The following is a 14,778-nucleotide window of genomic DNA, read 5'->3' on the forward strand; positions in this document are numbered from 1 at the left end:
GGCTTGCATTGTGTCTTCATTTAGCTTTTTTTCAAAGCTAAAAAAAAAGAAAATCCTACTCAATCACTCCTTATACAAAAAGCCATTCTCTGACCAGCCGCCCTGTCCTCCTCTCTCCCTTTCCAGTCACACACTGTTCTTTCTCAAACGAAAGGACCAGTAGCGTGCACAGTATTCAAGACACCAGGTATATAGAATTTAGGATAATCGATCACAAACTTACACAGAGGCATAACAATATTTTATATTCTACTGAGTTAGACATACACCTAGGCAAATTTAACAGTTCTCAATTTTTTTCTGAGGAACACTGGCAAGAACAGCCAAATGATTCAGCGCTCCAGAACACGACTTGAAAACTGCTATTTGGGACCACACACTTTCTTCCTACAATCCTATCTCATTCACTCAAACCTTCCAACTCCTATAAGAGATATTCAAAAGCAAGTCTATGCCAAGAATAAAATAAGGAGCTTACGGCAGAACACGGTAGACAAAAGGGGAAACACGATCTTGTAATGTGGAATTATACAATACATACACTGAAGAGAAAAGATGCACAGACACTTTCCATGAGCTAATGGAAGAAACAATAGCAGGGAAATGTTATTATGTTCTTCAGGAGCCAGAACATGAAGGGAAATGGGGAACTGACAGTCATTTTCACCAACATTTTGTTTAGTTTTGGGATGCTATTTCAAGACTTTTAAAGCTAGTATACTCTACTAGGTATAAACTCTTCACTCCGTTTCCCTTTTACCACTTCCACCTCATCAGACCTACTTGTCTCTTATCTCAGGCCTACTACTTTCCTCCAGATCAAGCACTTTTCTGACTTCACAAACTCCAAATTCCCATTAGCATGTCTGATGCCGATGTCTGTCCAGCCAGCGACAGCCTTTCCTCCTTCTCCACAGGCTGCTATGGAGAGTAGAAACCTGGTTTTGAAACACATTTCCCAAAGGCACATCAAAATGAAAGGGATGTGCGTTCCAGAGCTTAAGTCATATACAAGATGATTTTCAAAGCTAAGAATCAAAATGCAAGCTCAGCACAAGCTCTGGAGTAGAAGGGAGATTGGGTTTTTACAGCATGATTTACTCTGATTTTACAGTTAGTATCAATTTTTGTGCACGCTTAGAACATCCAAATGAAAGCTACCACCTATAACCAACACACATGACATTTCTCATGGGACCAACATCGTTTCCTCTTTCTAATCCTTGATTACATCAGGTTTTTCTCTTTCAAAACAGAAGTCTCAACTACATTACTTAGCACTGGATATTAACCACTTAAACGTTTATATTAAGTTGCAGTGCTATTTTCCTCCTTGATTAGCAATAAAACTGATGAGATTGTGCACTATACTGTTGCATCAAAAACGTAATTAGTAGAGTTTTAAGTTGCACTAAGTCACAGTTCTATTGCAAAATTCTTAAATCAAAGCTACTTTCTCCAGGCCATCCAGAAAACTTTGGCTAAATAAAGGAAAATTAGTAGCACACTATTTCTGAAAGTGAATGTGAAACCAAGGGTAAATAACCTGACTAAAGGTAAAATTCTACTTCCTTAAGTAACAGAATCAAATTACAGCCACCAAAACTGCTTTAGATCTACTTTCATGGGCGCACACAAGCAAAATCTTATTTTCTGTAAGAATTTTGGGCATCTATTAAACTAAACAATAAGAGTAAGCCAAGGAAAAGAAGAAAAAAAATCCATGTGTTTCATGACATGCCTCAAACAGAAAATAATGCCAGTTTGCAATAACAGTGAGACAAAAATTGTGTTAGTAATTGTCTAGATAAAACCCTCTATTATGGCATAAAGGTAATCTTTCTTCCAAATTTTCTTGTTTTATTCTCAACCCCTCACATACATGGAAATGCCACGCTGAACACTGAAAGACAACAGAACCATACGCAAAAAAAAAAAATCCTCATGACTGCGTATTTTCAACAACAAAGATCAGTTGGCTTGCTGTCAAGTTTGCATAAAATTTCATAATAAAGGAAGAAATACAACTTGAAAACAAGTTATATTTGACCTATTTAAAACGATTATTTCAAGGGTTAAGGGGAAACAAACTATACTCATGCAGAATTCCACAAGGCCTTGAAGCCTGCTCGCAAAATGAGTTAGGAATAACTGTATCAGAGTTGCATGCCTTCCGTTTGTTTTCTGTTTATTCCCCTCCACCTTTGATAGTTTTCTTGGAACCTCCACTTCACCACCATGGTTCCAGATTACATTTGACTCTAACTTCATCATCATAGCTCATTTACTGAAATGTGCACAAAGAAATAAGCATGATGATATCATAAAATTTGCATAACAACTCTCAGAAACCACAGCTGCATGAAAATAGTTCCATAGAGAGGCATTTTACCTTGGTGCGCCTTACTTAAGGCTTCCTAAATAACAAGCACAATAATTTTGACTAAATTAAGGTTAACAGGTCTTTTTCTAGTCCTTGAAGAGGTGATGCCAGCCATTACTGTAGATCTGGCTACTTTACCTCCTAGACTGAGCTGACAGGCTTAGACTGCACAACCAAATCCAGGCTGAGCTGCACATTCGTTGGCAATTCTAACTAATATTTTGCATGCTGATCAATGATATGACAAGAATACAAACGTTCACATACATATCAGAAGTCTATCACCAGATGCTGACCATTTCACATTTACCAGGGCAATTAACACAAAGTGTCTCATTTTGCTATAGCAGGTGTAAACACACAGGTAAGCATCCTCCCTCCCCACCTCATAGTTTTAAGGGGAAATAACCAGTGAAAATTAGAGAGTCAAAGGATGTCTTCACCAAAATAATTAATTAAAAGGTCAAAAAGGTGTGGAAAGCTAGGTCAAACAGGATTCTCAGAATCCATTTCACTGTCACAGAGCAGGGAGAGATGAGCACATCTTCTCCTTCATACCCTCAAACAGAATACAAGCCCGTGTAGGACAAATATACATCTCCAAATGCCTTTTTTCTAAATCCTATACTACTTGTACAAGATACATACACTCAGAGTTGGACCTGCACTGAAACATGCTTGAGAGCTGCAGGGCATTACCACCATGTGTTCTAAATGTTCTACCAGCCCTGCTCCAAAATTCATTGCTCTACCACTTATGGAGCTAAATTTCAAAGTAAGATTTTGAGCACAGGGATTCTTCCTTCTTGTATGTTTTCACTTAACAGATGAAGCTCAAATTCTGTTGTTCCCCCCCTCCCCCCCCGAGATGTGCAAAACAGTAGCAAAAATTTTTCCTACAACAATTCTTTAGCCCTGTCATCATACATTACTATTGATGAGCAACGTAAAATATAATTGTTAAACAGCAGCAAGTCATACCCCTTCAAAATAAGACTACAACATTATCATTGACTCTCATATGTCTCACTGTAGCACAGCCCTAGGAAATAAATCCTTTCTCCATCCTCATTTTTGAGGTCATTCTTCTGAATCGAGGTAGAGCCTTACAGTAAGTGAGACTGACCTCCGAGCTCCAAGGTCCTCAGCCAGAAGTATTGTTATAAAACAATAATACAACCTTTAGCCAAAATAACTTATAAAAAATGTGGGATAACATAAAAAAACAGGAAGGCATAAACAATTCTTTTCTGATATTATTTTTATGCATCACAAAACACTTGTTTCTTTCATTTGGGAAGAATAACATATGCTTTTGATACTAGACCATTTAAGTAAATTGTACTTCAGAGATAAAGTGGATTTATGGAACTTTGCAACTGAACGCAGGCCACAATTTCCACATTAAAAACACAAATTAGAAGCTCTAAAATAAATTTGCTAAGTTATACAGCTTTTCAAATCAAGTTTTCAAGGCTTATTGGACAAGATCTTAAAGCACTTCCAACAAAAATTGGTCTTACTGAAGAACTGCAACTCCTGAATACTAGTTAGAGAAACTTGTACTCATAATGGCCTTTTCTGCCATTATGAAAGACGACCACAGAAACAAAAGTAAATTTTCAATATTAGATTAAAATACAATTTTAGATAGAAATAGAACTTCAGTATTAACTGATGTCAAGAATTCTGTTGCCAGATGTCTACAGACTAAGAACACGGCAAGATGAATAGCAGTCTGGAAAACATGCTCTGGAGAGTCTCTCAAGAAACTCACTCCTAGCTTATCAAGGATTTTTGTTGAAAGATATGACTTTTTCATACTACACTGAAATACCTGCAAAGAAATACAATTCTGAACACTATCACAAACAAAACCTAACTCTTAAAAGCTGTGGATAAACTCATCTGCCAGAAAAAAAAGCACAGCTATTAGAAACATGGTAGTTTGATCATAATTTTAAGTCTTTTTGACCAGATAATCCTATTGTTTTCACTCATAGCTCTCTAGAAAGGTTATGACTTAGATGCAGAAATCGGGGGGGGGGGGTAGCGGGGTAAGCGATCTAGGGATGGGTTATACAGCTACTTTCAGAAAGTGGCAATAATGGCCCTTTAGCCTTAAAAGGGCAGGAACTCCACCTTTGGAATTACTCAAAACTTGACTGGTCAAGGTCCTGAGCTACCTGATAGAAGCTGACCCTGCTGTGAAGGGGATCAGATGATCTCCAGAGGTCCCTTTCAGCCCATCTTCCAAAACATTTAAGCGTTTATTATTTAAGTTCTATAAAACTTATGAAAATTATACCTCAGGACTACCATTTTTGAAAGGCCTTGAGGAGTCAAAATACTAAGAAGAATGATTACAGTCAAGCATAAATATTACCAATATGTGCAGAAGAGACTATGCTGTGAGCGCTACACTTCAAAAGTTGTCTCATAACTGGTTTTAGTAAATCTGTGAGAAAGAAGTGCAGAAACATTACAAGCAAGCATATTATCAGATGAATTACAGAAATATATCCACATGAATCTCCAAAACTACAACTAGGGGCTGGATGTTGAAATCATCAGGGGGTTGGGAGGTACTTTGTGGCAGCAGGAACAAAGTTAACAAATGCCTCTAGCAAAATAACGTAAAATCACAATTCAAAGGTAGGCTACACTGAAACTGAGCTAAGTCCTGGAACACATAATTTTGCATTCATGAGCAATGCCAGAAATATATGAAGGCCTCACAAAGTACTATACTTAAGTTTAGACGTAATTGATCCATGAAGAAACAGAGAAGCATTTAGAGTTACTTTTTAATTAGTTTAAAAACCATCATGTTTCTTAACTTTCGCAATAAAAACACGCTCTGAAGTGTGCCCATAAGCACTTAAACCCAGATTTTAAATTCACAGACCTCCCTGCACAGCATGAGCCACATAAGGCTTCTTTCCTGAAATATGTAAGATATATTAAATATTTCTCAAGACCAAACAGAACTATACTGCCTTGAGGTCACTGCAAAGCAGCATAGCCACCTATTTTGAATCCGTAAAAGCTGTGCAGGGTTAACCACCATGCAGCAAAGAACAGCAAAGAGGCACCTGTGTTATCAAAACTCTTTCCTGCCTCAAGGAGGGAGCCACCAGGATGTACCTTCCAAAATGCTGATAAGAGCAGTCTACTAGAAAAAAACAGCCTTAAATTACACACCATTTCACACACAACAAAAAGTCACTAAAAAGAACTCTCCTTTGTTACAGGAGACACAACAGAACCCTGTGAAATAAACTTCCTGCGTTCATGTGGGTGGAAATCACTAGCACTGTGCTGCTCTCCTCAGCTGGGAAAGAATTTCATTTCTTTAAAGCTGCCCTAAGGATTCTGTCAGAATCAGCTGTAAACATATCTTCATGAATGTAACTACATTAGTAATTAACTAAATTAAGAACACCTGATTACTGACAGTGTGGACAATCAAAAGGTCCTTCATAACGTTTTTCCTCGTCTTACAGTAGAGCATAAGAAAACATCCAAAGGAGACAGTTTCCATTGAAGGTGTTTACCAACTAGCATGGAGCTTTCTTCTGGTTTTACAACACCTTAACTCTTTTCATAGACCTTCTTCTTTTTCAGGCTCATTTATACATCCTTAAATAACACTTAAAACATGTTACATGCTGCTGAATTAAAACATTGCAGTAAAAAAAAAAAAAAAAAAAAAAGTAGTACTTACTGGGATTTCTACTTCCAGCAGTCTTCATATTTCATCAGTTACTTTAGTGACACTCGGGCTTTACTTACTGCTAACTTGGCTCATTACTTTTCCCATCTGAACTTTTCAAGTTTACCAACAGATTAGAAGAATACAGTTAATCTTACACGGGGGAAGAGCACGCACTGCAAAGGGATCATAGCTCACTATGTCAGTGTTCCTTGGAATACCTCCGCACCACTCGTTGCATCTACATTCAAAGAAAACCATTAGAGCAAATTAGAGGATGTGTAACGAATGAGACGAGAATGCAACTGGACAGAGGATGGTTTCACAGTTAGGACAGCTGAATATTGTACTACAGTACTGAATTGATTTGGTCAGATTCCTGTGAAATTCTAGACAAGTTGCATCACCAAATTTTTCATATATGCAGTCACTCACTGCTTTCTTCATTTTATAGATAATAAATTGAAAGCTTTGCTCTGAATTGTTTACACTGTAACCATGCTCAGCTGCATGCAGTGGGAGTAGTACTTTAAACGTGAGCAAGACCATGCTGAAGCAACCTTAAAAAGTCAGGATCCTGCCATTTCTAATTAGACATTCTTATCCATAAAGAGCATTGCCCTTCTTTTTGCTTCTGAGATCTACATAATTAAGTAGATTATCTCCCCTGTACCAAGAGTATTGAGTTTTGTTGGGTCTTCCTGTTGTTTTCTTTTGTTTTTGCTAGTATCACAATCATTCAGAACCTCAACAAATAACCTACATACAATCAACTGAACATTCAGAAACTAAAAACTAGGAAAAAAACCATGCCTCTATGTAAGTTCTGATATCTCAGAACCACATCTCACAGCTAAGTTTCATAGCAAAAAAGAAAAAGAAAAAAGAAAAAAACACCCCAAAGCATGTGAAAGCAGCATCAGAAAAAACACAAATACAGTTGGCTACTTCTACACATAAGTCAAAAGTATATGCAAAAGTATATGCACTGCCAATCAAGCTGAATGATAGTAAACAACATCTCGACATAAGATTTAAAACTTACAGAAACTAAGACAAGATCAAAACACCCCACAGGATATAGGGCAGTGTTACAAGGCTTATTACCTTTCAAAAAGTATCTTCAAAATCGTATTCATTGTATTTTAATTTCAGAAGTTATACTTCAGTTCCTTTAGAGCAAATGCCAAGTAAGCAATCTTCCAGTTAAGTAAAACAGAATCTGTTCTCAGCATATTAAAACTAATCAGTGTATAACTGGCAGGGTTTCTCAGGGCAAGAACAGAAAGCATAGATTTTTCCTTAGCAAGCATGTATATAAAAGTTATTTGATAACCTGCGTTTATTAGTTTCTTCTAATGGCAAAACCAGAACATGAATTAAGAGATAATCTCATTTAAAACTGTTTTTAAAGAACGTGCAAACTGTACTAGGGTGATACTTCAATAAACTGATTTTGTGATTTGCTGCAGGACTTCCAAAAGTCAGCAAAGTTGTGAACACTCATCAGCTAAACCTCTAGTACTTCATTTTTACTTTTTGCAATGTAAACGTAAAATTGCCTCTAAGTGCAAACTGCTGAGGTAATGCAACAGACAGGCACGTACCAGTAATTACAACATATGCTATTGAACAAACATGCTGCAATCAAAAACATTCACAGGTGACTTCAGAAAACAAAGGACACAAAGGCAGCCACGGCTTTCACGTGGCCCTGCTTACACCTTCTCCTCCCAGGGAGTTTCCTCAAACAGGACTTCAAACTAAAAAATGCCAGATTTTATTAAGCAAAATTCTTAGCAAGAAATTAAGATGAGCCGATGAGAGAACAGACATATTAAGGTACTATAAATTACTTTCCTCCTCGCATACTGTGCCCTTCCAAGATGGTCTGTTTCCAGGCTTGGCTTCAGCCAAGAGTAGCTTTGTGATGCAGAAAATTGCATACTCCCTCTTTGTCCTTAGGAAACTTCCCCCTATGGCTTAGCTCAGTCTTAGCTATCTTCTTGATCCTATCAGCTATTCTTCAGACTCTGCTGTTTCCAAGATTCTTGCATGATTCCCGCTTTCTCTTCTTCCTCTTGCTATAGCAAGTAGTCTCCACAACTATTTCTCTCCTGATCATGCTCAGTTTTTCACCAAATACATACTTCTAGAGCATTCCGCATGTTCCAGGTACCCCTTTTAAAGGGAACAGGGCAGGAAAACCAAGAACGAGTAGAACAGACACTATGCACCAAAGAATCTACAAGAAGCTTCAAACCACTGAACAATTAACCAGAAAGCTTTCTTTGATAATTTATTCGATATCTAATTGAACAATATGACTGCATGCTATCATTTAAGTGCAACAGTTAAAAACCAGACAGACACGACGACAACATAATGCTGAAAACGGCCTTCACGCCACAGTGAGGCATTCAAACCATAAAGACACCTACGTGTTTCTAAGAAAAAGATTAGCAGTAAGATTATTTTTTCCATGGTTGCAGTAGCCTTCGTTCAAAACTCAATCTCTTCTTTGAAAAAATGTAGATGCACCATTAGCTCAAGCCTATAAATAGAGAAAACTAAAGAGTTACACCTGTTCTGATCTCCAAAGTACAATGTAAGTAGTGAAAAGACAACCAAACTCCAGTTAATTTTTCCCTCAGTCCTTTTAAACAAAAAAAAAATCATGCAAGTCAGATGAACCCACTCAACTACATCTCAGGAGTGATATTCTGGAAAATATTAAAATAGAGGCAGAATACAGGCAATGTTAATGAATGCAGGAAGACGGTACTAGGCAGTCACAATCGAGAAACTATCAGACTCCTAAGGGCTCTATCATTTCAGCAGTCAATTTTTAAAGCAGCCTGGAACAACACTCCTCAAGATTACTGACAAGTAACGCATAACCCATTTCTTTCTTATTCAAGGCTGAAGTCACTCCCCTCCATGTGGATGTCTACACGTCTAAAAACAGCTGCAAGATAAGACTGTCCAAATCAACTTTGGGCAGGCCATTAAAGACAGTTATCTACATTAAGATGTATATCCCAACACATATAGATATTGCAGTAAACTTAGTTTCCACTAAGAGAGGAAGCAAGAATACTATTCTGAATATTTTCTGCTTTTAACTATCATCCTTTTCCTTTATTGGCGGATGATGTCTGGTAGTCTATGTATGTGTATGTCTAAGACGACATTAACCTAGCCGCTTTCATCCACTTACAAAAACGTTACCTACAGTGATTATAGTATACCGAATCTTCAAATAAGAGCTGTTCTATGAATAAAAACCATAAACCTAATTCTAAAAGTAATTAACTTCGTTTTTTTTTTTTTCTCCCTAGTACTGGCAACAAACCTGCATACAGTCAGTTAATATGGTTTAGCTGATGACTGGAAACTCATGATGCTACAGCAACTCCATTATTTGCTATACCTGCAAAGCAGAGCATGTGATAAAACTTAATTATTCCACCTTTCTTTCTTGCAGATCACAGCAAAGAGAAAACTTACGTCATTTGACCCTGACATTACTGCTTCATCCCAAAGATTCACGACTCAAACCATACATAGGAAGATACATTAAAACCTCAGTTTCAATAGCTTCTGGAATGAAATGTCTGGCCTTTTAAAATACTTCGTGACCATAAATAAATGGGAGAACAGTCTGACCAATTTGGTCTCATAACTGCATTAGAAACAAATCCTCAAAATTCCTTAAATATTTCAATTTTTTTCTTGTCAATAAGCCCTGGCAAACATATTACATAAATTTTTAAACCTGCCAAAAGAAAGTAAACCTTCAGTGCATATTTTAATTATGATCACAGCATTGTTTTTCCCTAGTATAGCCATAAACATGAAAGTCCCACCCAACTCTACTAGCCAGAATAAAAGAACCATTAAAAAAGTACGAATAAGAAGATACATTTGAAAGAAGTTTAAGTGAAAGCCCAGAAAGGTTTAATTGTCCTCAGCAAGGATCAATTAAGTGATCTGTACATAAATATACAGAGTCCTTCTGGTAAACTACATCACTGAAGAGTTAAACAAAGGCAAGAAGGACTGATAAAAGCAAGACAACATAGTGCAAAAAGCTGGATCTTAACATAGTTGAAAGAGCCTTATTTTTGGTTACATTAAACAGCCAAGAATCCGAACCAGAAGCCCAGACAGGCTCAGCTCATCGTAGGCTTTCCGTACTGAAAACCTCTTCCATTCAAACCAGTACATTTATTTGACATGAAATATTACAGCAGACGCAAGTTTTTTGAACCTGTAAGGCCCCCTCTATCTTTAGTACTCAGCCAAGTGCCATTGGATGCAATGGCTGCCTAGACCTGACAAAATGCAGGATCAGAGACTGTAAAAAGTCAGAACTGCAAATACGAGTTCAAATCTACAAAATACACACACGCACACAGCTTACTACTCTGATTTATTTAAAAGAAAAAAATCTCCCTGCTATCAAAGAAACTGGTAGAAACACACACAAGACACCCTAAAACTGCTTCAGAAGGAAAAACTACATTAAGCAACCTCAGTCTCTTCCACTGTTAGATGGTCAGAGTAGATATCTCAACAAAGTTACTGCATCAATGATTTAAACCCACTAGGAAAATGTCAGAAAATAGTACTCATTTCACACACATTGTTGGATCCTGTCCGTCCATACTACCTTTGGATTCATCTCTGACAAAACTCTAAGAAAGAAGCATATTTAAGTTGTAAATCATGCACTTACATGGGACATGAAACACTTGCATGAAGTTAAATATGAATGACTTCTCTTTCAAGGTACTGACTATAATTGCTGCACTTTGGTAAAAGTAGTTGCATTCCACTACAAAACTTTGATACTGCCTGTAGCCCTGGTAGTGGCTATATGAAAGCGTGCAATGTGCAAGTTCAAAGACCTAAAGCAATCTTGAGCTTGGAGAAATCTGTGGTTAAATTCCTGCGTGTGAAGTGATTTATTTTCATGTCTGAATAAATAGAATACCCTTTTTATTCTTGTTCTAACACAGGGGATATAACTAGAGTACCTGAGGAAGATTCTGCTATCTGTCCCATTCCTTTCTGATATGACAATAAAGCGTTTATCTCTGAGAAAAACCTATAGGCTTACTTACCTAAACAAACAAACAACCCACCCCCCCCACATAATAAATATATCCATGAAAGTGGATTCTGTATCCCAAAATATCAAAATCCAGATGCTAGCTTTATCATTTCATCTTATTTTATTCATTCTATGTAAATATTCTGTCAACATACGGTTATGTAGAGCTACACAAGTAAAAAAAAAAAAAAAAGGGGGGGGAACCACTGCCAACCATCACACAGTTTATACACAAATTTCAAGAACCTCCTTAGAAGTGTCATTCTTAACCCTCTTTATCCTGCAATAAACCCTAACTCCTCTTAACCTGCCATAAAACAGTTATTGCTGAGTACTCCTGGCCTTCAGGACATTGAAATTCTCTCTTTTACATGCTGACTTGAAGCCTTGCAGCAGCTGAAGCAGTAAATATTGACAGCTAGCTGGCAAACAGCAGAGATACCAGTGCTTGTAGTCTCCAATTTCACCTGCATCAGCAAAGACAGGGCCTAGAAGGGTCACTCTAAGTAAGGCCTAGCTTGTTCATCTGTTTTATTGTTTTTGCTTTTGTCTATCTTAAAAAGCACTTCTCTTTTCCCTCCATAAGGCTGGGGTTCCTTTGAACATACCCTGCTTTCATATATCACCTTGAAAACCTTCAACTAGCTATTACATTTCATTGCAACATTCAGATATGCAGCAATTAAAGCCTCGCACTGCAAAGTTTATCGCAAGAAACTCTTCTAAGCATCCAGTTCCATCCTTTTACGCTGTTACATAGTTCAGTTCATTTTCCCCTAACTGATGCTTTGCAAGTTTTGCATATCAGGCCACGCTAACCATTTATACATTGCTTAATAAAAGTTAAACAAATTAAAAAGTCAACTTAGAGTAAATATATGGAGAGGCTACACACTGAATTATGAGATCCTGACAGCACAATAGAAATGAAGAACGAATTAGTAAAATGGTTTTCAATTAATACATATTATTAGAGACTGAGTTCTACTTTTCTCTTAGTTCTCACCTTGCATCCTTTAGTTTGAGAGAGGATTACAGAAACAGTCAGGAAACGCATTCAGATTTGCTTTTTAAAAAAAGGGGGGGGAGGGGGGGGAGAAGATAGAGAGACTACGAAATTCTCTCTCTTCCCACTGGAGGGAAAGACAGCTTTCCAGCTATTTGCCCTGCAGTTCACACAAACTGCAGATTGATCGTTTCTTTTTAGCCAAATTTCATCCTGCTGCCCAGCTACACAGATTTTAAACTAAGACTTCAAACAAAGACTTACTATATCCAAAAACGTTGCGTTTTACCTGTCCCACAAAAGACAAGAAACGCTGAGTCAAACCTAGTTCTCAAAGCTTTAGGTCATGATTTAATCTGAAGCTGATTTTTACCCCTGCACAGACACAGCTAAGATTACGGTCTATGTTTATATTTGTAAGAATTCTCCAGCCTACAGAGTCATTGTTTTGCCCAGTATATAGCTATACTGGGGAGGGGTAGGAGACTTATCCTGTAGACTATAAACATTTGCTTACTTTCAAAGGGAAGATATGCATGCAGACAAGCTTATCCTCTACTTCTAGCACTAAGTGTCTCCTACAAGGCACTAATCTTAACATGTTAGTTACAGCAATACTTGCGGAGATTTTTCCTTACAGCTTCTTGCAGATTCTCCTTGTCTAGTACTGAAGGTGCATTAATTTTGAAGGTAACGTCTGATTAAGAACACTAACAAAGCTGACAGACGTTTCCCCTTGTACGCATCATTTATTCAAAAAATGCAAACCCTTTGGCAGTCTGTAAAAGTACCACATAAAATCTTAGATTATCGTAAAGGTGCACTTCAACAACAGATAAGCGTGCATGAGTTCTGACCGTTGCACAGGAGTACAACATTAGAAAGTAGCAACGCACTCAGCTTCGCTGTTTAAACAGAGTGAATGAAGATTTCTGATTTTAGGTTTTAATGTTACCAAGTCAGCCCATTTCAAGATTGGGAAACTATCAGCTTGGGCACGAACAGGAAGAGGTACTCAGTCTATCTAATGAATCCTCACACTCAAAATTTCATCTTATTCAAACAACTGTCCTTGCCTAACTCTCTCAGTAGGTGAAAGTGAAGCTAAAAATATTCCTGAACAGGATGCTAATATTCCTTCCAGACTTTGCATATGGAGGTGAGATAGCTATCACATCTCATTGTTTGTTCCCTTTTAAAATGAATCCAAGTTGGCTTCAGGGAAGATGCTCACTTCCTTCAGTTAGAAGAAAGGTATTAAAAACAAGGGGAAATCCCCAGAAGCAGAGGAAAAGTGTGATAGAAGATAGCCACAAAAAAAGTCAACAATAAGTCTACCTGTAGTGAGTTCACAATGGTGTTTTATCCAATTTGGAGCCACAAAGTGTGAAACAAAGACCTGGATATTATTTTTAACTTAGCGGATTCAAACAGACACGAAGGAAACTCATCCTCGTTCACTGTTAAAGAGGTCACAATGTGGGGAGATCTTTCAAGGATGCACACAGTAATCTTTGGCCCTCTGAAAGCAAAATCAGTTAAGCATATATAGCACAAGACTCTAGCTCTTGTGACCAAAATTTATTTAGAAGAGTCACAAGAAAAAGTAAGCTAAATCAAGAGAATACAATTACTATATGTTTGTCTATGCCACTGACAAATACACTACAGAGACATTACAGCCTTTGATAGAGGTCTGAGTTTTCACTGGTTCCTCTGCAGCATCTCAGATGCGCTTTGCTACGGATAAACAAAATGTGAATTCTAAGGAAACTTTGTTGATTTCATATGCTATTAATTCGGTCACTTGGGTGTAATTATTATTAGCATTTAGAAACACACTTAAAAAAGACCAACCTTAGCTTCCAACACACAATTATATTCTGCGGGACTAGAAAACAGCAGGTAGACTAGGGTATGCAATTCTTCATGTCTGAGAGCATAATGTTGTCATGTTTTATGGAATAATTTCAGTTCTCTGTTCTGTTTAAGGCAGTTTGATGCTGCTTAACTATGTATGTCCTTAAAGTACTCAAAAGAAAGTCTACTAGGCTTCTGCATAACTGTTCTAAACTCTACCAGAATTCTATCAGAACTTCTCTCCCAGACCTGGAGAATTTGATAGAAGATATCCTCAAACTTAAAAGGAGCTTACTTGCCCACAATCCACATACTATCCAGAAGGAAGTGTTTATATACTCATCTCAACAGAAAGAGGAGAGGAAAAAAAGTTACCACATGGACAACAAAAGTTAAACCACAGCTGGGGTAGGGGGAGCTCTTCAGTTCTACGTCTGTAGCCAAGTCTCACTGGCAAGCGACTCTAGGCTTTATATGTGACCGTTGTGACTAAAGAAGAGAGGAACTCCCAAAGCATTCAGAACCCACCTGAATTGCACAGCTTGAGAAATTCAATCACGCAGCTACATAAATGCCTGATAAATGGGATGTCAGAAATGCATTACCGCAGACTGAGCCTTAAAGCTGCAGTCTGGTGCTTAGATCCCACCTACTACATTTTTATTCATCTGAGCCCATTGCTCAAGTGCAAGGAG

The 14,778-nt window shown here is 37.6% G+C and overlaps 1 protein-coding gene across 6 annotated transcripts in view; it reads right to left on the minus strand.

Annotated features, from left to right (window-relative positions):
• The window catches only part of MEF2A (myocyte enhancer factor 2A), a 96,851-nt gene that overhangs the window by 61,994 nt on the left and 20,079 nt on the right, over positions 1 to 14,778 (minus strand). Inside the window, exon 1 of one of the 6 annotated variants that reach the window (XM_068957855.1) lies at positions 6,111 to 6,130. The exons of the other annotated variants lie outside the window; for them this stretch is intronic. The gene's annotated coding sequence lies outside the window, so the exon portion shown is untranslated. Of the gene's footprint in view, positions 1 to 6,110; positions 6,131 to 14,778 lie in introns of those variants that run through there. 6 annotated transcript variants of the gene reach the window in all.

This window comes from Struthio camelus, chromosome 12 (genome assembly GCF_040807025.1).
Source record: "Struthio camelus isolate bStrCam1 chromosome 12, bStrCam1.hap1, whole genome shotgun sequence".
Lineage (NCBI taxonomy): Eukaryota > Metazoa > Chordata > Aves > Struthioniformes > Struthionidae > Struthio > Struthio camelus.